This window comes from Lepisma saccharinum, chromosome 1 (assembly GCF_977018435.1).
Source record: "Lepisma saccharinum chromosome 1, izLepSacc3.1, whole genome shotgun sequence".
In the NCBI taxonomy this organism is placed as follows: domain Eukaryota; kingdom Metazoa; phylum Arthropoda; class Insecta; order Zygentoma; family Lepismatidae; genus Lepisma; species Lepisma saccharinum.
In genome coordinates this window covers 117589233-117612544 of record NC_139229.1, presented here as the reverse complement: position 1 = coordinate 117612544, position 23312 = coordinate 117589233, and the positions used below count along the sequence as shown (strand labels likewise).

At 38.8% G+C, this 23312-nt stretch overlaps 1 protein-coding gene across 5 annotated transcripts in view; it reads left to right on the top strand.

Annotated features, from left to right (window-relative positions):
- The first annotated feature begins 7553 nt into the window (after window positions 1-7553).
- LOC146000004 (WD repeat, SAM and U-box domain-containing protein 1-like) overlaps window positions 7554-23312 on the top strand; it is a 99684-nt gene continuing 83925 nt past the window's right edge. For 2 of the 5 annotated variants that reach the window (XM_083137312.1, XM_083137350.1), the window contains exons 1-2: window positions 7554-7657; window positions 23060-23231. The gene's annotated coding sequence lies outside the window, so the exon portion shown is untranslated. Of the gene's footprint in view, window positions 7658-23059; window positions 23232-23312 lie in introns of those variants that run through there. The other 3 variants (XM_083137319.1, XM_083137342.1, XM_083137333.1) reach the window with 3 other exon arrangements.

The window sequence follows — 23312 nt, the reverse complement described above, 5'->3', positions numbered from 1 at the left end:
AGCATAGGTTTTTGTAGCCTTGTTTAAAACTTGGTAAACAGTGATATGTTTTTGCGAGTATTAACGCAGAATAGCTGATAGTTCTTGGTAGCGTCAACTTGAAAAGTTTCAGCTCTTAATGTTTATTAAATTTGCTTACTATTTTTGCCCTCAGAAACTCTAGACAAATACCGAGATAATCTTATTACTTGGCTAGTGTAGGGCACTCTAAAAACGGAAGTCATAGCTTCGATTCTTGGCTCAAATTTCGCCTTTTTGTATGCTCAATTAATCAGTTGTCCAAATTTACGGTTTTCTTCTCTGTGATTGTGATCAACAAATTGGTTCTAAATGTGTTTGTATCCCCCGGTCTTGGGGGAGGGTTCCTGTAAATTTAGGCTGAGTGTGAACACGGGACGAGGGTAAAATTTTCTCTGAATTTAGACTGGGTGTGAACACCCAACGATTTACTCCCCGCGACGCCACTTTAAGGTTCGTTACGATATAAATAATAATAATCTTCTATTACTTACAATATACTGCCCTGCTTGTATCCTACTATTAATTCTTCCCCACCCTGTACTACCAGGCAAATTGTACTTTGCCATGTTCAATCGCTTTCTTTTATGCAATGAGATATTCAATAATTGAAACAAAATGAAATGAGACGAAAATGACAACGATACAAAACTGCAGTTAACAATCACTGTACCGTACCAGCATAAGTACAATTTCATTTCTTACACACGTGATGTTAGAAAAATGAATGAACTGATTGATTGAAATAATAATACTTATGCATCCCACTGTACAGTCGCATGATCATATCGTGTGCGCAATTTCTGTGCAAGGGCTGTGTAAGTAGGGATAATTTTTGTATGAATGGTCTAGAATTTGTCAGATCTTACATTCCAAAATATTGTATAATTTTACTTTTCCTGGTTGTTCACCAATCAATGACCTTCCTTCAGGTGACGAGATCCAGTACAAGGGAACGCGTCTGGCGACAACATAACATTACATAAGGAGCATCAATAGCAAATCACCGTGTTTGTAACGTTTTCCTCCTATTCGCTGTTGGTGATGATGAATTAGCTTCATGGATCGATGGGGAAGGAGAGGATATTCACCCCTTCGCATAATGCTAAGGAAACGACGTTATTGTATTTCAGATTGTAAGTTCCATGGCGTTGTCTGCTAGAATTCAGGTCAATGTCCACCCTGTGGACATTGCAATAATTATGATGCACATGACGAGTCAATTTGTTGTTAGGTTATTTCGAATCTTTGAAATACGTTAGTGCTGGAAATGATTTACGTTATCTGGACACAAGAGATAAATTAAAATATCCAAAAGTTGAAAATTTCCAAGTAGTTCTGTATCTATATCTGTTCTGTAGCTCGAAGCAGAGATAATTATCGACTATAATCTATTAAAAGCGTAACTCAGAGAATGGTGCGTTTTTCTCGCAAAAAACTTTAGATGAACGCTCAGAGAACCTGAGAGAACAGATGCCGCAAATGTGATCAAAATGGGATGTGTTGATGGCAGATAAACTCGTTTTCGAGGTGCTTTGACATAATCTTGTACTTGCTGTTGAGTTTGTTTAAGTCCACTTTATGCACACAAAAAATGTATTCAGGACAGGACCTACAGTTTAAAAGAGGATCCGAACCACTATGTGCCCTCACCGGGTATGGAACCCGGAACCCCTTTAATACAAGACGGCGATAATACCACTACGCCATCGTAGAGGCACCCTGTGCTTTTGTGTGTTTGTGTATAAACAAAAGTTATATCTACGCTAGAGCACAGTTCTTTTTAAGTTCACTTTATGTCCAGATAGGCTAATCGGAACTGAACCTTCAACTTAAAGTGGGATTCTAGCTACTATATGCCTCCAGCTGGTATTGAACCTGGCACCCTTTTGATTACAAGGCGACGACGTTACCACTACGCTAGTTATCAAGACACATCCAACATATTTTGACCAAACAAACTAAAGTTCGGATCCTCTTTTAAACTGTAGTTGTTATTTTTGTGCTGTTTATATATTTGTATTGGAAACAACAATAGCTATTTTGGGCTATTCTCTTCAGATACTGTGTTTCAGTTTTATCTTGCTACGTGGAGAGGTCATTTACAGCTTGTCCAGAAGCGAAACCCATTCTGTTAAATAAATTTGTTCGCGGCGAGTAGCTTGCTGTTTTCCCTGGAGTGTGATATGCATTGTTGTTATGTGGTGAATTGAAAGGGCGGGCCGTCATTCCATTTTGTGGTCGAGGGAGACGACCGAGGGACACGTGTTTTACGTTTGCTCAGATGCTTCTATAGCTCGACCACAAGGAAAAAAACCTTCCCTCAAAAGCGTTCGCGCATCTTCCCTGCCGTTATCGGTGCTCGGTGCAGTGTTGCCAGGTCAGACTTAAAAAAATCGGGAGATTGTTCCTTGGGAAACCAGAAGATCTGCTACAAAATCCGATGATCTAAGAGTAGCGGATGAACGACCTTCTTGGGGCGGCATAGGCGTGCGCACTGGGGTGCGGGGGGGGGAGGGGCAAGGGGATGTCTGCAGATTTTTTCCAGCGAGGGGGAAACAATATATTTTTATCAGGCGGGTAAACGAGGCATATTACCCCGTAATAATGTTGCCCTCTCAGAAAACACTACTTGAGTTTGAAATTATCACGTTCCTACATCCCTATTATAATAATGGATGTAAATTACTGCGACTGAAATCAACTCATACGTCTGAAATAATAGGTACTTTTATGTCAACATTCATTTTCCAGAAGGGGAGGGGGTGGCTACCAACCTTGCTTCCTTCTGGACGTCCATGCCGCTATATAATTTTGTAGAAAATTAATTATTTAAGTATAGAATTGTATATTAAGGATAGAAAATTAAGTATTTTCAAGCAACTACGGGCGAGGGGGTGCATTATTTCCTTTGTAATTTAACTATGCCGCTTCGTTCTCTAGCAAATTTCTTGTTATTAACACTCACATGCTTTATTCGTCAGTTATGCTGCCTCTATGTTGCTGCATTTAATATATAATAGCCACACACACACATATACATGTATAAAATAATTTGCCCACGCTACGAAGTCAGTGTTTCTACCTAGTAAGGCAAGGACGTTTCACTGTGTTTGTGTCACTCCATCCATTTCATCAGTTTTTCATTCATCCATGTTGTCGTACTTACCCGTAGAGGCACAAAAGCGCCGTAAAATAACTAAAATAGAAATAGATTTTCGGGTGGGATAAAATACAACCATCTAAAAATAGTAATGTTAATGTAGTAATAGTAATAAAATAATAATAATGTCCTAGCACAGTGGAGTATCGTTTGGCATAATTTCACAGTTCAAACAGCACTTTTCACGACTGAGTGGAGTTCCACTCTTCCTCTCCCCTCCATGTTCAAGTAAGATGAGCAGGAAGTGTGTTTTTGAGCAAGCCGTTGGAGGTTCCATACCAATAGTTTATTAAGGAATTCTCCCGAGAAATCAATAGGTCTGGCAACACTAACGTGAGCTGGGTTGAAGTCTCCTTCTCCCTGTCTTTTTCCCCCACCCGCCAGCGCGATGGGGTCTGCGCAGGTTTCTTTCCTTGTGGTTCCACTATAGCCTACCTCCCTGGCAGAGTTCTTATCACAATTCACTACGACACCAGGTGTTCCGGGTTCGAATCCTGGTCTGGGCATGGGTGTTCTTTGTGAGTGTTCCTTCATCAATTTCATTATATCAAAACTCATCCTCATCTTCGCAATTAGTGAAAGTGGCAAAAAAACGAAGCAAAATAAACTAAATCAATCAGACGCTTCTACAACTGCAGCTTTTCATAACTTTTAAATTCCGTTTTATTTATGCAGTGCATCTAGAGCAGTGTTAAAAGCATGACATCGCTTCTTTCCTGAAACCATTGAACTATATACATATATATATATATATATATATATATATATATATATATATATATATATACACACACACACACACACACACACACAGTTCAATGGCTGAAACTGACTTATTGGCATGGTAATAAATTATCGCGTTGTAGTTGTTAGTGTGATTAGTTTTCTATAGTGTTCTGCCTCTCTAGGTTAATCACGAGTAGAGAGCGGATGATGAGGATATCAGAGGCGAGGCGTCCGGTCATCGGGAGATGCGGCGATGACCAAGAAAAACTTTGATTTGGTGTTTTAAGTCCACTTTATGCGCAGTAAGGCTAATCGGGACTGGACCTACAGTTTAAACTGGAATCCGAACCACTTGTGCCTCCACCGGGTATCGAACCCGGGGCCCCTTGATTACAAGGCAATGACGCTACCACTGCGCCATGGGGGAGGCCCCGCAAAATAATGAAAATTGTATTTTAGAGAAGCAGTTAAGATAATAAGTCAGAATACTCGCATATTTGTGCGAAATAAGCGAAGCAACAGCATGAAACAGCTCGAAATACGCAAGAGATTCGCTAATCTTAGCGCATCGAAATGAGGCCCCAGTACTACCCCTCGAGCCGAACCCTCCCGCCAGGTTTCCTATTTAAGGCAATAATGTTCGTCGGCCCAGCTCATCGCAGAATGGTGCGAATCTCTCTGGTCTCTGTCGGTGCCGAGAACAGCCGAACGCTTCCGAACAGGCAGACAGGTCCAACGACCTGTACTTTCCCCCACTCTTGAAGGTCTGGGTCATAACAGACCCATTTTTCAGCCTCCATCCCCATGTTTAAAGCCACGGCAGGGTTTGTCTGGAGTCATCAAGATTCTTTCGAGTGTTCAGTGGCGTGCTCAAGGAGGGGTGGTGAGGATCATAATTCTGCTTAGGCTCAATATTCTTTGGAAAAAAAGAAGAAAGAAAAGGCAGGAAAATATGGCAAAATGAGGACTACTAAAATGTACACGTAACATAACCCCCCCCCCTCTTCGAAAATCCTTGGCACACCACTCGAATGTCTGCTATTTCCACTTGTTGAGAGGAAAAGCACACATTGAACGATATGAATCTGCTTTTCATTATCAAAACAATAATTGGCGGTTTTGTAGTCGTAAGGTCTGTGGTATGAGCTTTTACATTGAATTGGCAATGACCTTGGCGTTTGTCGCAGAGAGATATTGGGCCCCCACTCCCCTCTCCGTTGATGTTTGGCAAATCTTACGATGACTACATAAAAATGTCACGCTTCACCACTGAAGAATATATTGTATAAACAAGAAATATCTGTTACTTCCTGTGACTACAGTAACTACGTGGGTGAATCAAATATAAACGGGAATTTATTTCTTACTTGCAGGGAAAGTGTGGTGGAGTCCTGTGGCCTTGAGGTGATGATAGTGGGTGTACCTGGAGTCTGTTCCTTCCCTGGAGTCCTTGTCAACTTTTAACATCAGTCAGTAGCACGATGAGTGAGCAGGAGGCACACCCGTCCATTGCGCAACGCATCATTATCAAATTTCTTACAAACGAAGAGGTAAAACCAAGTGAAATTTTGACCAGACTTTGAGCACAGTTTGGTGAGTCCGCCCTTTCAAAGACTCGTGTGTATGAACGGCACAACATGTTTTTGGGAGGACGGGAAACTGTGGAAAATGAAAGACATCAACGGCGGCCAAGGAAAAGCATCACTCAAGAAAACATTCAGGCTGTTCAGGACTTGATTGAAGGTGACCGTCGCTTGGCAGTCAGTGAAATTTCATCTGCAGTGGGCATAAGTTATGGTAGTGCTCACACGATCATTCATGAGAACTTGGGCTACAGAAAAATCGCTTCGAGGTGGGTCCCACGCCTCCTCACTGAGGAGCAGAAAAAGGTTCGACTGGAAATCTCTCAAAGGCTCCTGGTTCGTTATGAGAGAGAAGGGGATGAATTTTTGCACCGTCTTGTCACCTGTGATGAAACTTGGGTCCACCACTACACACCAGAGTCAAAACAGGCCAGCAAGGAGTGGCGGAAAAAAGAAGAGGCTGGGCCAGACGAGGCCAAAAGCTACGCATCAGCTGGGAAGATTCTTGCCACAGTTTTTTGGTATTTCAGAGGTGTCATTTTTATTGATTTACTTCATGAAAGAAGAACAGTAAATGCTGCTTACTATTGTCAACTCCTGGAAAGTGTTAAGGCTGCTTATCGGACCAAATGACGTGGTACACCCATCAGAAGTGTTCTGCTGCTTCATGACAACGCCAGACCTCACACAGTTGGTGCAACACGTGACAAACTGGACGAAATTCATTGGACACCACTTAAACATCCTCCATACAGTCCAGACTTATCCCCTTGTGATTATCACTTGTTTGGACCCCTGAAAGAAGCACTCGGAGATAAGCGTGTTCAGGCTGACGCAGAAGTGGAAGAGTTCGTGTGCAACTGGCTGCACACACGACCGAGAACTTTCTGGGACAAAGAGATTGCCAAACTCCCTATCCGCTGGCAAAAGTGCATTTCAGTTCAAGGGAGCTATGTAGAAAAGTAATTACTTTGTTTTGTATTTGTATTTGGTTTCAATAAATTATGAAAAATAAATTCCCGTTTATATTTGATTCACCCTAGTACTACACCTCACATGTATTTTCCAACAGTTTGTGTTAGGTCCACCTTGTGTATTCTTGTCGAATTCTAACCAGGATCAATAAAGATGAATTTCCAATGTACGTATATAGATTTGAGAATCCTGTAGCTGATGTTTCTGATGACATAGTTCTTGAATCGAAAGGACGATTAGGACAAAAGAGGTTATCGTAATACTAACGAAAATGGGAAACAGGAAGATGTGAATGTTATGATTGAAGGAGTTAAAGCCGAAGATTTAGAGGGACGAGTTTGGAGTTATGTGATACAGGTGAATATTTATACGACAAGAGAAACAGTTTTGTAAGATTATGGGAGACTTGAAATTATGTGAGTTCTAAACAGCTTGTTCGTTCCATGTAAAAATATTAGCATGAATGTGGAATATTAAATCACGGACTCTTCTGAGTTGTAACAACCCCATTGAATTTTAATGGGACTATTACAACCCAGATGTGTCCATGACTGTAAGTAAATACAAGAAAGTTCGGATCGAATCAGTGAAACATAATGCCAAGAATCACCAAGGGAGAAGGCAAAATGAGGTTTACTTACTCATGAGGGGCAGAAGAAAGACTTCTTACAGTCAAACTTAACCTGTAAATTTGGCTGTACTAGAATTGTTTGGACATACAATTATGTCAAAGTCTTGAGAGATCATTAATAAAGTATTAACCTTTCACGTTCAGAATATTGACAATGCACCATTGGCATGATCGACACTCTTGAAGCTAACTTACCACCATTGTTGGCCTCTAATGGGGGAACTTCAAGAGAAAAGACGTTTTCTTTATTGCATTGGGTCGAAGCAAATACTGTATGACAGATACAGAGCAGGTTGAAGTGCTCTAGAAAACAGAACCAATGGGAGAAATGAATGAGGTTATTAACAATTACCTTATAACCTATCGTTGACTCTGAGACGGACACGTAACGTTCGGCGCATGGAACGTTAATATTATTCGATCGAAATCGACTCGGCAACGGTCGAAGGAATGTTGAGCAACAGCGCTCGTTTCATTGCATAGGTTCGAAGCGGCTGCCACTGGACAATTCGCTGGAACTCTCGTGGTTGCAAGGCGGGGTCTTCTACAAGCTGCCTGTTCGTAAGTATTGTTTTCGATCTGTGTGTCTTGTTTCAGTGCTAAGTTTACACGTGGGCGGCAAATTTTGGGTGTTTCACTTTTCTCCCTGTGCTCGCATGTGTCGGAATTCGAGGCGTCAATAGGAACTTTCACCAAAAGCTTTACCCTGTACTTTACACCGTGCCATGAAAGCATATATTGGGTGTAAAGGTGGTGCTCCACACATTCTCTGTCTTGGCGGTAGTGGGAGTGATGTAATAAGCACTTGAGATATTAAATGCAATATAACATATGCGCTGACTGAAAAATATCCCCCCCTCCCTCCATAACAATACTTTTAAATGGACAAAAACTAAACTCGAAAAGAGAAAACTAACTGTATGACTGGTTGCAAACTTGAAGTTATAAAATTCTAAATATAGATTTCGGTGTTGTCCACTTAGTCGAAGTGTGACTGCATACTAAATTATATATATTTTTTAAAACGACCTAAATCAAGTTTCACTTTTGTATTCTTTGCTTTATGAACAAAATAACAGTTATACACGGGAATTATTATTATTATCATCTCCACGCAGAAAGTGACATTAATTGAAAATACATTTTACCTCGTAACTTGTAGATTGTGACATTATAATAGATTCTCTGTTATTAAATTGTAACATATATCTAGTAGTTCACAAACATACACAACACGCACACTTTTATTTTCAGTGAAATGTTGATCTTTTGCATTGCTCTGATATTATTTTATCAAATCTTGTATTTTTTAGAAATTCAACGTTGAGGAACAAATATCACCCAGTTAAATGCCACTTTGCAGGTCACGATTGCGCCACGGTAGTTTAGATCTGTAATTCTCCATGGGGGTTCCATGGGGAGATAAGGGTACAACGCGATTTACTTAGTAAATAGTATTTTTATTATTACCTGTTAAAGTTATTAGCATTGTCGGTGCCAGAGTATTGAATGTAAGGGATGTTAATGTGCTATGGAGAGTTGCCATGTTACACTGCTATGAGGAGCACGTTTTGTACAATGTTTGAAAAACCACCACGATTTTTAATAAATGCTCTTTCGGTCTTGCTCTCCAAAAGTTATAACACTAACATTAATATACTCTATAATAGAGTTTCCCTTTTTTAATATTGCTGCTATTGAGATGAAAATAGACACGGAAGAGGGTGCACCACTTTTATGGCATTAACAGTTGTTGATAAATTGATCTGGGTACGTTCAATACCTGTATGCATTTCTTTTGAATACCCGAATGTATAATCACGTTTATTATCATGGCATGTGATACAATTCATCAATGAAATTACTTCCAACTCTTCGCTGCTGTATGTATGGGCCGCACCTCCGTAAGAAGGACTAAAGGGCACGCACCCTTTGCAAAGTAAATGTTACTCGAAAATTACATATTTCTCACGCGAACTTTCGTTTCAATCACAGTATTTTCATTAATTAATTATTGTAAATGACTGATAATTACAAGACTGGTTCGCGTCTTAAGATTTCAAATCCAAGTAATGTTAGGGGGTAGCACTGTTTTGGGGACAAAAACAATCCCTTGCTTGTCCGCCCTGGAATAAATCATGCAAACGTCCACCCACGGCTCCATTCTTCACGCTTTCGCTTAAGCGTAATCAGCTTATGTTACTAGTGTTCGTAACATAAGCTGATTAAATATTGAACCGATCGAGTCCTTGTGATCGAATTGGCTTAACACGTGTTTGGGGCATGGACAATGATGCCTCGGTCGTCAAAGCTAGTCTTCAAGTAAAATAAGGTGGGTCGAAAACATTTTTATTTCGAATTTCAAAAACATATAGTCCTACAAACAAAGTTGCATTATGTAATAAAATTTGGCATAGAATATCTGTGCGCTCCAAATTAATTTTTCACCAGTGCCCAAATTTAAAGGAAACCAATATTTTCCTTTTTATTTCTTTTTTATTGTAGTCATGACAAGAATTAAAGATTTTTGCAGGTTTTATATTTGTATGTTTACTGTACTGAACAAGAAGTGCGAGGATATCAGAATGCAGGTTCAAGTGCCCTGGGCGACTGTTAGTAAGAGAAGTTATGTCTTTTCATGCGTAATAAGTAAGAACATATTAAAATCTACAATTCACATATGAGTGAGGTCTGTAACGTGAGAAAACAGGGGCGTACAGGGAGGGGAAATTTTGTTGCAGTTTTGGCCTTTTCTTGAGGGATGCGTAAAAAGAACTAACCAACAAAATATCTCTCATCTTTCTTCAATGGTTATATCTCTCTTTACAAATTTGGATACAAAATAGGAACATGTTCCCCGAACGTACCAAGATGTGATTTGAAGCTAATCCTTAATTTTTTTCTAGATTGGAGAAAACCGAAGAAAGGAGTTCTGAAAATCGAAGCTGTAAAAGCTTGTCAGCGAAACTCAGTGGTCGGAAGTAGCGCACTACTTGTAGCGTCGCTACTGTAGCTAGCTACAAAATTTGTAGCTGTATTTGTAGCGGCGCTACATTTTCAAAATTGGTGCTGTAGCTGTAGCGAAGCTACAAAATTCCTGTAGTTGTAGGGAAAATTTCGCTACAGCTACATTTCTTCTCAGCATTTTGAGGTAAATTTTGAATGTGGTAAGAGCGTAAAAAATCGACAATAATACTTACTTTTGCAGGATGTTCAAAAAGACAAAGTATATTACATGGAAATATGGATAATCTAGAGTCTAGATTATAAATATCTTGATATCGCAGATTATAGATATCTGCGTAATTTATTTATTTCGCATCTGAATAATTATAATATCCAGATGACTAACCAACATATATGAATATATTCCAGCCAACAGCTACTTTTTTTGAGCTGCTATTTTGAGGAGGAACATGCCTCGTTTGCGGCACCCCTTAAAAATGCCTCGCTTACACCAGCCCCGGAATAAATCCTGAGGATATCCATGGTGCAAGAGACTGCAAAATGTCATTAATTACTGTGTAAAACACAACTTGCAGTGCAAAAATGAGCGATCCATTTTCCACTAAAATGGCCAAAGAAGAGTGCCAGTAATCAATGTTAACAGTACGTTAGTACGTTACGTCAGTATGTTAACAGCATTGATCTATGCCAGTATATAGCATCTCACCAGCAAGATATTATTTGAGTTGTTTTTTAAGTCCACTTTATGCACAGTAAGGCTAATCGGGACTGGACCTACGGTTTTAAGTGGGATCCGAACTACTGTGCCATGTGCTTCCACCGGGTATCGAACCCGGGACCCCTTGATTACAAGGCGACGACGCTACCAAGCAAGATATTATTGTTACAAGAACGATAGACATACACTTTCTGGAATGACAATTATTCTCGTCATAATATTTGTTTACAAATTTTGAAACTACAATACGTTTAGAACACTCGGGTTTACATATCAGTTTCCTCAATATATTTTATGATATTGTAACAAAGTACGTTCGAGTTATTTATTGACTTTTCTGCAGAAATGACAATTTTCTTTAGTTAATATTCAGTTTCCAAATGTTTTTTCCCTACTTTTACGTCGCTTATCTGTAACTTTCGCTAAACATGACAATGAAGATGAATGGTTTATTTAGTAATTCTCTTTATCTGTAGTCGCTTTCTGCCTCGTTTGGCTAATTGTGAGAATGAGGAAGAATGATGAACGATCATGGGCACTTTGGGGAATGGAGGAACAGGAGGATCCCATTCTCCCAACTAGGCATCTTTCCTAGTTTTTGTTTTGAGTTCACTTTATGCACAGATAAGCTAATCAAGACTGGATCCAAACCAGTATGTGCCTCCGTTGGGTATTGAACCTGGGGCCCTTTCATTACAAGGTGACAACATTTCCACTGTGTCTTCAGGGAAGCAGTCACAACAGGAGAACTTAGGTAAAGCATTGCTCCACCTGTTTCTCATTTATACTATAGAAGCATCCCCCAGCTATTCCCAAGGTTCGAGCAAACATACCCCCCCGACCCAAATTAATATTTCGTTTAAAGGCTAAGAAGATAAAATTGATAAATATCACACTATCACATTTTATGTTATTCCAATTTTGCACAACACGTTATAGTTAATTTCAATACATATGATAATTCCAATTATTTTTTTAAAAGTAATCAGCGACAGAAATATTTTTGATATGACTTCGTGAGAACACGCACACATGTAAGACCTCGTTTCATTAATCTTCCACGTGGGCTTTATTTATTTATTTATTTATTTATTTTACTGCACCTTTTGCGCTAGTTTGCGAATGAGTGATGATATGATGAAATTGATGAATGGACACTCACAAACATCCACGCCAGGCCGGGATTCGAACCCAGGACTCTTGGCGTCATAGCGCGATGTGCTAACCACTCCGCCATGGGGTCCTGCTCTTCCACATGGGTAGCAGGAATATTTAAGAAAAATTATCATTACAGATCATAGCCTCTAATTATTGCACCTTTTTATTCTCAAGAAAAATATATAAACATAAATAATCCTACCAAATTTTATTTATGTACAGTTGTAATCATTAATTTGGGTAACACTCTAATTGCAATGCTCATATATGAAATTTGAATTTATGTACCACTTACATAGGTACGTTATTCTCAAACACTATAGTAAAAATAAGTAACTGAAATAACACTGCTATCAAAATTATCGAATGACGGTAATCATGATAATAAATAACAATCTATTTTCCAGAAGTAGAACTATCATACTAGGAGGCTTCTTTTGAATATATATATAGTTGTTTAATTTTTTATGCAGAAGTAGCGCAAGCGTAGCGAATAGAGAACAGGAGTAGCGTAACGGGCTACTTTTTGGTAAATGTAGCTGTAGCTGTAGCGAAGCTACTTTTAAAATGTAGCATTCTGATCACTGCCAAAACTTTAGCTATTTGAAATGTAGCAAATAGTTGGTTTTTCTGCTGTAATCAGCAACTACTAAGTTTATACCGAAGTGAACAAATGTCTTACATATGGTTGGCTCTCATCGATAGTGAGTTCTTTAAAAATATTTTTTTTAAAAAAAAAGTTCGCTTTGTGCACAGATAGGTTAATCGGTTTGATTGCTTGCTTGATTGTTGTTTTAAGTCCACTTTATACACAGAAAGGCTAATCGGGAATGAACCTACAGTTTAAAGTGGAATCCGAACCACTATGTGCCTCCACCCCTCGATTAGATAGCTTAATCGGGACAGAACATACAGGCTACAGAATGAAGTGGGATCCAAGCTACTGTGCAATGTGCCTCCTCCACTAGGCTAATTCTGTAGCTGCTACCATGAAACAGTAAAAATATTTTTAGATCTGGCTACTAGTGATTGTAATGGTTATCAATAGTAAAAGCCCTGGAGAATGACTGATCTGGAAAATTAATACTTCTATTAGATTAAGTTTATTGAATTGCCTCTTCGTTGATTATAATCAATAATTACTGAAATTAATATACAGGTGTACCACATGGCTTGTCATTTTTCTGTTCCGATTAGATTAAAAATTAGAACTGCGTAAAAACAATTCTGTTGCTCATAGGCGTGTTGCAAGATGTGAGGAAATTCCTGCAGGGATTTTCGCCTACATGTGAAGGAGGTGAGAATTGTTCCATTTGACATCCATATTCAATGATGTGCATTTTAGTGTATTGGTATCATAAGGATGCAGGAGATACGCGGCACTTTTCCTTGCGTTGGAATGACAACCACCAGAGATTTTTATCAAACAGCAGTCTCAGCATGCAACATGTCACTAATGGCAAGTCCAGGACCAATTATAACGTGCATGATCCACTTATGCTTGTTCGATTATTAGTAACATGAAGCGGATGAAACAATATACCGGATTGGATCTCAGAATGTCTTATTACGCAGATAGCTACAGTGGCAGATTAGCGATATTCTCTTGCACGATGAGATGACACTTCAATCGTTGGCCGCCATTAAGGCTGAGTGACTCCACCGCACTGGGCTTCGCTTTTGTTTTGTTTATATATTTTGACTTTTCAAAATAAAAGGCCTCGCGATTGAAGGCTAAATGTAGTTGCGGACGTAGGACGATCATTTCATTGACGACTTATTGCTAGTTGGCACTTCCACCTTTACACGCTTATGGACACCAATGTCCATCAAGAAACCACAGATACCATCATCTTTCATACCATACCATACTTTCATCCACCTCTTCACCATCTCCATTGCTGGTTTATCCACAGTGCGCAAGCTGTATAAAGCAAGATAAGACTCCCTTGGTTACTTTTCGAATATAGTCCAACTTTGTGTTTGGCATTATCAGTATAGGGATGCAAACGTCAATATTATTGTCTGCGACACTGCACTTGCGTAACCCTATGACTATAATGACAGTGTGTCTGTAGTCCATTTGTTTCTCGTGATGTGTTAGAAACCTTAGACTAAAATACGTGTGGAATGTGAAGGACGATCTTGTGATAACCAAAAAGGGGCAGAAAAGCGACGAAATATAAGAAAAATATAAAATTAGAAGTAAACGTAGGCACCCGCTCAATACCATCACCAAGATTCCTGGACTCTCCCCTCGCCTCTTCTGCACGTATAATAAGTGTTGAATTAAATTATTCACAAGATACGTCAAATACACGCAGCTTACTTGACGTGGTAAACATGTGTGCGTGGTAAACTCGTGTCGACCTTGGTAGCACCCTGCAACGCCAATCAGCGGCGGCGCCATAAAAATTGAGTGGCGGAGGCAGAGGCGAAAGGAAAAATGCATGTTACTACTACTAAAAAAAAGCATTTATTCATCCATTTACTTTTCCTTGTTTGGAGAGGACTGTAAGGGGACAGATTTGTTTAACTGGGCCTCCTCTGTCCCTTCATTTTATAATTTCAATTATTTCTGTGTAACATTGACCACTAGTTTCATCTGAATGCAATAACATGTTTTTTTTATGCTTTCAACAAGTCGAGGATGAAATTTGGATCAGACAAATTCTTAAGGAATAGTTATGTCTTATCGCTCCCTTAAAAATTTGCGTGCAATAAAATTTTAATTACATATACCCTTATACCCTCTTTATTTACTTATTTATTTGAACACAAGAGGCGAATGCCCAATTACAGTGTTCCATATTTTCTGATAAACATGAAGTATGTCAACACTAACCCTACATTGTAAATGTACACAAAAGAAAGTATAGTTACTAAAACAAAAACATTAAAATAATAATACAAGTATGATTGAAAAAGTAACATAAAATGTCAGACGTAACTATCAAATACAAGAATTGCCTACATGAACACAACACTTCAAATATTACAACGTACAAATAACAACTTTACACTCAATGTTTCAGATCTGTACCACCACGGACAAAACAAAATATAAAGAGAAACGTACTTACATAATGCATTATAATTTACATGAAATATGAAATTGATATAAACACAGTAGAATTCAAGAATGGAAGATAACCTAGGGGCTTGTCTTTATTACATTATGAACTATAGTGAATTAAAATTTTAAAAAAATCATTTTGGAACTGAGGTCCTCACTCGTTCTGAGTATTTGAATGAGTTAATATTTAAAACAAAACATTCGGTAAATTATTAATTAATATTAGCATAATTTTACAGTCCCTTTTTTATTAATTTATAAATCTAACATCAACAATTTACCGTAATATTTATTATTTTTTTTTCATTGACCACAACAGGCTAATGCCCAATTACAGTGTTCTATATAACTACGAAAGAAATATAGATTTATAAAGAATACGTTCATATTTACATGGTTGACATTTATTCTTCCATCCCTTGAATAGCTTCTTTGAATGTCTCAGTAGGCATGTGAAATATATCTAATTTTGGTCCCCTTTCGGAACATCTGTTGTACAGTTCACACATTCTCCTGATAGGCGATTTAATTATATAGTTCGATCTTCTGTTACTACAGTAAAAGAGGCCTCCTTTGGATCGTGTCTTGGAGATAGGAACACGTATGTGTATTTGTTCTAGTAGATGTTGCACTTGAATATTATTGTTCACGATTTTGTATAAGAGACAGAGCAATTGGATCTTCCTTCTTTTGCTGAGAGAAGGCAGGTTGAGGTGTTTACAGAGGGAAGTGTATGATTCGTATCGGGGATATATTCCTGTTTCTTTGTAAGTGGCGTACCTTACGAATTTAGACTGTAGCATTTCTATTTTATGCGTGTACTTTTTGTCCTGAGGAGCCCATATTTCTGCTGCATATTCTACTTTGCTTCGGACTACGGCGTTAAAAATTACTTTCATTATTTCTTTGTTCATAAACTCCTTACTCATTCTAATTGTGTACCTTAGGTTTCTGTGTGCCTCATTTACGACCCTTTCAATATTTGTTGCAACTGATAGTTTTGAATTAAATATAACTCTTAGATCTTTCATCTCGTTAATCCTTTTAATTTTTGTGTTGTTTATTTTATCATTGAATTCAATTTGCTTTCAGTTGAGCGAGTATGTCATTGCGCAGCATTTTCCTATATTTAGATTAAGATAATTTATTCTGCACCATTTCGTTCATTGCCTCCTTCTTACTTTACCTTTCACCCTCATGGAAGAAAACAGTTTCCAGATAGTAAATGAAGAATTGCTTGTATACATGGAGAATTTTAAATCAATATTGAACGTATTATTTCCTCCAGGTTATTACTGTTCAGGATCAGAGCATGCTTACTGTTTGCAGAGTTTTATCAATGTCACAGAATATTGCTAGAAATAATGGCTATGCAGTGTATTCAGATAATCGATTATTACCATAATTGTACCGCATTCTTAAATTGTGAGCTGAATCTTCAAACGAATGTGAGATAATATCATAGCAATATAACTGAAGCCCTGATTACTTTGACCTTGAAATCGAACCAAGCGGAAGTTGTACATAATTATGTAATAGGAAGGTGTACATAATAATTTCCCGGTGTTCGGACGCTCGTGTAATTTTTGAAACTAAATGACAAGTACTTATTACCACCATAGGCGAATAAGCAGTCACAGTAGAAGATATATATCAAAGTTCTGGTGTTAGTCAATAATCACCGTGACATGATCACGAACCTGAAATATATCTAAATGTAGGTTAATACTTGGCACACAAAGTTCTAATCGCTCTGTCTGTCAGTAATGAATGTCCTATATTCTTTTGCGATTACTTCTGCTGGCAGTTTGTTTATCTATGCTTGGAAAAGCCAGAAATTTAATCATTTATTCACGAAGTTTGATCAGTTGCAATTGCTGTTTCCTTTGTCAGCCAATCGCAGTTCAACAGGACACATCAAGAATGAGTTGTCATTTGTTATTCTTATGTTTTGAATTGTCTACCTTCACGTGCACGAATATTTTTTACTAGGCTAGACTGTGTAGTTTTGGATGATGTTGATCTTCATAGTCGTGCACAGGATAGCACGTCGTGCTATTCTTGCTATATCGAGCAAACAGAATCGATTATGAAATATGTAGTCATACCATATACGGTTAAACCACAGATTAGTTAAACTTCTACGCGGTACATAACGTATTGCAAGGGCAACTTCAGTATTTGGTATAAAGATTGGAATCCCCGTCCGCTCCTCCTCCAATCATCTTATGACTGTCCCCCCCCCCCCCCCCAAAGTTCCACTTTAATGTCCGTTCCTAACCTGGGAAAGAAAGTTTGTTCTAAATTGTTATTTTGTTCCACTCAACATATGTATAGTCTTTCAGTACCTTCTGGGTACTACAGTCATTATATGTAAAAGTGTACTGTACTTAAAATTGCCCGTTTCGACTGTTAGTGCCTGGGGGTAGTTCATCCTCTGGCACATATACTCTGTCCCATCTTTCTCTGGAGCAAGGCCACGCACAACGGCAGAGAAAGGGAGAATCGAGTGGGCAATGCGAAGCAGTACACGCTGCTGCGAAAGCTGGTCACTGCAGTCGCTTCTCCACCTCCACGCAATCCTATTCCCTCTCACTTATTCATTGGTGGAGCCGTCTCTCGACATTGCGCAGAGACTTGTTTTCGTTCGCTTGTTCCAGAGATATAGCTGGGACAAAGTATAGAGATAGCGCTTACGAGGCACGTGTGAAGAGGCAAAATTTACATTCAAGTATCGCGACATCGGCGGAAATGAAAGGATGATCAATTAATATAGCCAGTGGAGCTTGTATTGGTTATCCGATTTTCTAACTCAACTTCAGCTGCCATTTCAAAAACATGCTTTCGGTCATTATTTTCTGTGTTCTCTAAAGTTGAGTTATCTTGTGCGATGGGTGTGGCACTGACGTATGAGGCGAAAGCTGTGTTTGATTCTGGATGGATACCACTACCGTCTTCACCAGGATAGGTGCTAGTCTAGTTTCTCGAATACTTTGTCCGTCAATAGTTGGAGAACCCTAACCTTCCTGTTTCCTCCTGGAACTTCAATGGCCAGCTTCACTGACCTAACGACGGAGTTGAAGGCTGGAATTAACAGTTCAACAAGAAGGTTTGTGCCAGACAACCTAATATCTTGAACTTGGTCAACAAAATAAATCACGATGCCGTTTGGAGCTTGGCACACAACGGAAGAAAAGAAGAAAGCTGTTCACAGAGATCGATCAACGAATCAGAAATATTCTTCAGAAGTGTTAGGAGATATAAGATATGATTACATATTTCTATTGTATCATTAACTACTGCTGTAAATAAAATTAACGAACTATTATCCGTACCAGCTAACTGTAGACCAGGTGAACGAGAACAAGTCTCTGCTCAAGTAGTGACGCGAGACGGCTCGACCAATGAACAGGGAGAGAAAAGGGATTGTGTAATGGGCGACGCGAGTTGTCCCGATTTCCTCCTTCGCTATGCAGCGTTGCAAACTTTAGAAAAGGATAATACAGAACGTACATGGCAAACGGACCGTATTTTTGTCTCCAGGTCCGTACGATTGGTTTAAGAATTTCTTAGGGAAATATTAGTGATAAAACTGCAAGAGCAAATTTTGACAAGCCGTGCATTTAGCGTACGGACTAAGGTCTGGCCCGTACATACGTACATGTACGGTCAGGACCGTACGGTTGGCAATGCTGCGCTTTCACCACTCGATTTTCCTCCTCCCCCTCTGCCGATATGCGCGGCCCTGCTGTACAGTTAGCTGGGCCAGGGTATATCAGCTGAAAGCTTTTAAACCACCACACATTGTCCAGTCCCAAATTTGAAGAAAAGTGCGAGGGATGGTTTTAAAAGTGAAAAAACTTAATTCGGGATTTAGATCTGTCTGCTTGATACACGATGAAAATTTAACTCACAGGTACTTTCCGCTCAGTTCACGATTTTAGGCTCTACCGTGACATCGAGATAGTACGTCCGTCACTGATTGTTACACTTAAGTTTCATTCGACTAGGACTTCGAAGTTATAATCATATGCAATTCTATCTGCAAGGGTATGTTGTTTTGCTCGTTTCTCCTATAGATGGCATTGTTAATGTAAGTGGCGTGACTATGACGTAAGGAAAGGACGGAGGAGAGAGAATCACAGGAAGGAAATGACTTCTGACTGATTAGCCCAGGGACTCACGCACATTAAGTTGAGTTTCCTCTCCTGCCAGTATGAGAGGACTAGCCCAATGAAACAAGGACAAGGGAGTGGGGATGTTTAGTAATCGAGGAGATCCGGGTTCGAACCCGGTAGAGCCACATTACCAGTGGTAGGGTTCACTTTAAAGTGTTTCGAATAGCCAATTTGGGCATAAAGTGGACTGACAAACAGAAAACTTAGATTGAAGAGTTTGGAAACAAGGAGGTCCTCCAGTTGGAACACTGTGCACGTTTGATCATGGAGTGGTAAGATGGGAAGTTGATGGGATTGGAAGTAAGATGACCTAATGACCTTCAGATTTGTAAAAGTAGTTAAAAGCTGAGGCTGTGAAGGGGCACTCAGCACACACAAGGGCAAACACAGGACAACACAACCCCACAGGAGATTATCCTGGCCGTAGGTCCTGGCGCCAGAGCCTCGTTGACCTGCAACATTGTAGTTACCTGCGTGTACTACGGAAGTTGACTTTTGGGTGCCTTACACCACATATTACACCCCCCTGATTACCAAGTGGTGGTGTTAACCTACATTCTCTCGAGCCGACTGTCAGGGGCGGCGCCAGAATTTTTCGACCTGGTGGGCAGAAGCTCTATAATGATAAATGAGGGTGGGCAGTACAAACGTAAGGCATTAGGTGAGTTTGTTTGTTTGTTTGATTTGTTGTTTTAAGTCCACTTTATGCACAGTAAGGCTAATCGGGACGGACCTACAGTTTAAAGTGGGATCCGAACAACTTGTGCCTCCGCCGGGTATCGAACCCGGGACCCCTTTATTATAGGGGAGGCCCTAGGCGAGTTTGACTAAAACGTATCTCCCTCACGCCCTCTCTCTCTATCTCTCTCTCTCTCTCTTTCACTCGAGATTTCCCTCTTACCTTGTGTAGAAAGCGATATGGACACGAGGAATTCATCAAACCTAATCATCGTATCCACTAGTAATTCGTATCTTTTTTACGCATCGTTTGGGCTGTAAGTGTGACCTTTTCGAACACACTCAAATGTCAACCTCCGTCCTGAATAGTACACCCTGGAAACTGTATTCCTGTAGGTAAATTAGTCTCTGGCGCCTGTAACCTCAGTCAAGATAATCCTCTTGGTGTTTTGTGTCTCCTTGTGTGTTTGTGTTCGTTCCTTCATTACGTTCATCTAATTACCATTCAACCTCACCGTCACCATTGGTCAAAACTAGCAGAAAATCGACTTGAAATATAGCAATGAGTCAAATCAGCCTTGATTACTTTCCAAAAATAGAATATCAATACCCAATAAAACTTACTAAGCCTGTTGATTGTTTCTAATCATAGCAGTGTTCATTAGATTACATTTTAAAAAAGAGTTCTGATAGTGCCTTTAGCTTTCCAATGGCAAAATTAAGGAAGTAGAAAGAAAAGCTTAAATTAATTTTATTCGAGAAGATATTTGCTCTAATCTTTGTAAACTTACTTATTAGACAATTCGCCAAATGACAGCAAAGCTCGTTATGGAATGAAACTTGTGAACTTTCTAGTATCTACAATATTCACAAGTAAAATATACATGGAGTGAGAACCAGCCTATACTTGCAGAACCATTTACATTTCCCTAATTGTATATATTTATTTAATTTGATTGGGTGGGCACAGGAATCTTTGGGTGGGAGCTTGCCCACCCGTGCCCACCACTGTCGCCGTCCCTGCCGACTGTTCCAAAATCCGGTTCTGCTGGAAAATGTTTAGCATTCTCGCTTTCTCTGTGCTTTAAATGACCTCACATGCTGCATTCAACTGTTCAAAAATACAATAACGTCAAAGAGAAGTTTGGAAGTTAACAAAGAGAAAACTAAATATATGCTTACAGGCCGAAACCAAGTGTTAGGTAATAATCAAAATCTAATTATTGATAACAACTCGTTTGAACCAGTTTCCAAATTCAAATACTTAGGAGTAATATTAACAAATGAAAATTATATTAAAGAGGAAATAAAAAGTAGGCTTAATTCAGGAAATGCATGTTACTTCTCTCTTCATAAACTTTTGTCTTCTCGTTTAATATCTAAGAATCTAAAAGTTAAAATATACAAAACCGTAATTTTGCCTGTAGTATTATATGGGTGTGAAACTTGGTCCCTTACATTGAAAGAGGAACATAAATTGAGAGTATTTGAAAATAGGATCCTTAGGAAAATCTTTGGACCTAAAAGGGATGAGGAGACAGGTGAGTGGAGAAGGTTACATAATTTAGAACTACATAATTTGTATTCATGTCCAGACATTATTAGAATAATTAAATCAAGAAGACTTAGGTGGGCAGGCCATGTGGCACGAATGGGAGAGGAAAGAGGAGTTTTCAGGATTCTTGTTGGAAAACCTGATGGTAAGAGACCAGTAGGAAGGCCAAGACGAAGATGGAGGGACAACGTCGAGATGGACCTAAGGGAAATCGGTAGGGATGGAAAAGAGTATATAGATCTTGCTCAAGATAGGGACAGATGGAAGGCCTGTGTTGCTGCAGCCATGAACCTTCGGGTTTAAGAAGGCTAGAGAGTTAGTTAGTTAGTTAGTCAAAGAGAAAATACACACGCCGTATAAATTCCTTTACGTGCTGACCCATTTTCGAAAGTCACGAGGATATTGACGTCATTGAAAACTAGAAGTAGTGCGTTATATCAACGAGTGGCTCATACTTACTGTAGAATTTAACATCTGTATGGTACGCAGCGTACCATACAGATGTTAAATTCTACAGTAAGTATGAGCCACTCGTTGATATAACGCACTACTTCTAGTTTTCAATGACGTCAATATCACGCTATATCATCAGAAATATCTGTTGCATTATAGCTGCACGAGTACTTCTTGTATTTGAGTTAAGTGTCCTGGTGCTTAATCAGATGATTGATTTATCGATTCTTGGTGTGACACTTTCACAATAACACCGACACCTGCTACTTCACATAATATCGACATACACTTTAATGCACAATGTTATCCATTTGATGTGCTTTTTTGTGCAGCCACGGGCGAAAGTGTGTTGCAACTAACCACAGGAAATATTCTTTCAATCCTAGAAAGTCTTAATAGGGAGGAAAACTCATTCACATTAGAGCTTGGTTTTTGTCCATTTATCATGGTATCTCCGTAATTGCCGATTTATTTTTTTTATGTGCGCACTACCTATTTCTGCTTCTGGTCACTTATGTAATGTCTTGATTGTGGAGCAAAAAAAGACAATATACGTTATAGATCACTAGCCTATTATATGAAAAAAATACTACTAATTGTTGGAATATTCGTGGTACAACAAATTGATTCACAGTCTTGGAATTTAAAAAAATAAATTTATGGATCCATTACGATTTTTAGAAATAACGTAATCATGTGTGGTTTGTTTTGCATCTTGTTTGACGAATATGCAAGGGATTTCTGTCACGCATAAAGAAAAGTGAAATATCATTACTTATGTAACATATAATGCTAACCCAAACATAGAATGGGCAAAGTATAGTACGTGAAACGAAACAAAAAGGAAAATACATGTATAATTTAAGCAGCCTAGTATCTAATTTATATAGGAGAGTCTAACCAAAAACAGAAAAAATTAACTGCTTTTAAAATATATTTATAGCAATAGTAATATCATGCAGCGGTTGAATGAAATAGGGTTACATTTCGTACATGACTATCCCCGCCAAAAATGGAGACACGTCGCTTTATCTCAATAATATGTACTACTAACAGTAAGTTTCCTTTACGGTAGAACCAGCAACCATTACCTTAATTTTGCACTTTTATGACCTTTTAGGGTCATTTGTCATTTTCATTATTTTCTAATGGGTTTTTATTTCATTTTTGTCATTTTTAGGTGTTCTAACTTCATTTTCACCTTCGTGGTCGTTTCATTAATTCTACAACGGAAAATCAATCTTTTACTTCGGATCAACTGCGAAGAGAGAAAAGAAGGCATCTTCCTGTCACCTGGTTGCAGGCAATGGTAGTTGGTAGAAAGGAATCAAAGACTTGACTTGCAATCAGCTGTACGTACATAAAACGTCCAATTTAGTCAATTGTAATATTTTTCTTAGCTTAAGCAATTTAACCCACTAAATTATTCAAGT